Below are 2,850 nucleotides of genomic sequence, written 5' to 3' on the forward strand. Positions count from 1 at the left end.
TGATCTCTACTTTTATATCAGAAGATCAGATATTTACTCACATAATGATCGTGAGACCGCTGATAAGCAAATCTCTCTTTGTTCTCCTTCAAGGTGTGGGTGCATTTGAACGTCTCTGCCAATATCACCTCGCGATCCAATGACTTCGACTACACATTTTACATTGAAACAATATGATTAGAATCACCGATAATGATATATATGTAAAAGAATATAACTAACATAACAACGAAATTAAAGAAACTACACATACCAGCCTAGCCTTAGTTTTCATGAAGGTCATTGAGCCGCCGGTATACTTTGACGACCTGATCGATGCCCTGTTAGTTCTGTTTTGTGAAACGTCGATGTCTGAATCCCTCATTGGTCTCCCAGTGAACTAACATGGCTTTCTTGATTTCCAGGCAAAGCCAAGTCGTGAGGTGGTCCCGCCCTTCACGAACATCCTCCAACATCTGTTGTAGCCGGCGACCCATTCGATGGTTGTATATCTTCCTAATGGTAATACCGTGCATAGAGTCCCATATAAAGTGCAGCTGCACAAAGAAACTTTAAAATTAGTTAATCAACATAGAAGATATAAATAAACTAGCTAAGAAGGTTTGAAATTTAAAAAAAAATAATTACCGCCTACAGCTAAAACCATCACTCTCTAATTTCAGCGAGGATCTTCTTGTAGCTAGGGCACGGATGATTGTACATCAGCTTGATGACGTTGGTCATCTCCTGAGTACATGCATTGTTGTTCAGCACAAACTTATCAACAATCTACAAACAAACCAATATGGCAATATAAATTAAAACTTCAGAAGCTAATAACGGGAATTTTTAGAAATTTCGACAGAATTTCATCTATAACTGGAATGCGCCACAAACTCTAACCATCAACAATTAACTAAAACAACACCTTTCAGACACTTTCAGCAATTCAAAAAACTATAAATATGAAACAATTCCAGCAATTCAAACCTACAACCCTAAATCCACTAAACTAGAATCAATAATCAGACACTTTCAACAATTCAATAATCAGGAAATATAAAATATTTTTAGCAATTCAAACTTACAACCCTAAATCCATTAATCTAGAATCAATAATCAAATAATTTCAACAATTCAATAAACTACAAATATGAAATAATTTCAACAATTCAAACCCACAACCCTAAATCCACTAAACTAGAATCAATAATCAGACACTTTCAACAATTCAATAATTAGCAAATATCAGATACTTTCAGCATATAGAAGACTTAAAGTGATACTTACCCTGTGCCGCCATCGGACCAAAAGGTCAACCGTACGATGGGAGGTGGTGGAGGGGCATCGGCATGCTCACTCTCGTGAGAGGATTCTGGGGCCGCGGTGTCCGTCGCTGAAGGCAGCGTCACCATAGATGGAGGGACGTAGTTGGGGTTAGGGACCATGATGAATGGCTGGTCCGCTAAACCCAGAACCTGTGACATCACTGGGGTAGTCGGAGTAGAGGAAGAGGACCTAGAATTCATGGGAGTACCAGAAGAAACCCCTCCCTCTAGCATGACCACGACTACGACCACGACTAGCAGCCGGATCTGCAACTCCTCTACTTGTCGTCATGTATGCAAAGAGCAAAACTAACCGTAACACAGTTAATTAACATAACACATATACTCAAAAATAATATTTCTTCCTAAAATATCACATTTTCAAAATAAGAAAAGCTAATTTAACAATCAACAAAACCTCAGCATATTCATAATCAGCAAAACTACTGCATATTCATATTCATAAACAAATTCATAAACCTATCATCCCAAGATATAAAGGCAGTCTGAAATGAAATTAAAGAGAAGATAATGAAACTTGTGATACTGAAATTAAGTTAAATATTAAAACCTCTGAGAACCATAGCAACTATACAGTTTTCAGATTCTCTCATTAATTCAAATTCAATCATCTTCAAACATATACAAAAACGCAGTCTCCATACTCATCCTATACATCATCTAACCAGGTTTTTGGTTTTCATAGGAAAAAGAAAAAAAATAATTAAATAGAAAACAAAGATTTTTTCACTCTAGAAACAAAATCTGTTAGGATAATGTTTCATTCAATATATAGTTTACATACATGTGGATACAATCTATTAAAAGAAAAACATTTAGATATAAACAACTAGACATAAACACTCATCTCCATTTTCATCGAACAGAAAAAAAGATTAAACTAGTTTTCTTTTTTTAATATGCATCCTTAATAAGCAACATATGCTTCAATATAACTTAATTTCTCATTCATTTTTGAATATGTTAAAATGGTCAGTTTGACAATTTTTTCGATTTCCAACAAAACATTTTAGCCTAATATAGATATTTCAATTAACTTAATATAGAGATTTTAATTAACAAAAGAAAGTAGAATCTAATCAAATTTTAACATAGATCGGCATTAAGCAGACAATCTTCTATTTTAATATTCGCATTTAAAATTGTTACTTATTGTTGCAGAGGCAGAATCGATTCTAGAAGGTGGACGATGCACGACAGCGTGCAGGCAACACATCCACGAAAGCCGCAGAGAGAGGCGCGGCGAGATGCGAGCAGGAAGTAAACTCGAGCAGAGACGTGAGGAGTGAGAGAGGCGAAGCTAGGCAGCGGGGATGGTGGCTCTGTGGTGTGGTACGGCACGACAATTCGGAGAACGGTGAAAGTTAACGGTGAAGTAGCAAGGAGAGAAGAGGAAGAAGAAGAAGAAGGGAGGGGTCTCGGTGGTGGGTGGACTTACGGCGACGAACAGGGAGCTGTGATGGTGGTGGCGTCGGCGACGACGGCAGACGGTGGTGTTGGGTAGAGTGGAGGAAACGGTTGA

The sequence above is a fragment of the Arachis ipaensis genome, chromosome B06 (genome assembly GCF_000816755.2).
Source record: "Arachis ipaensis cultivar K30076 chromosome B06, Araip1.1, whole genome shotgun sequence".
In the NCBI taxonomy this organism is placed as follows: domain Eukaryota; kingdom Viridiplantae; phylum Streptophyta; class Magnoliopsida; order Fabales; family Fabaceae; genus Arachis; species Arachis ipaensis.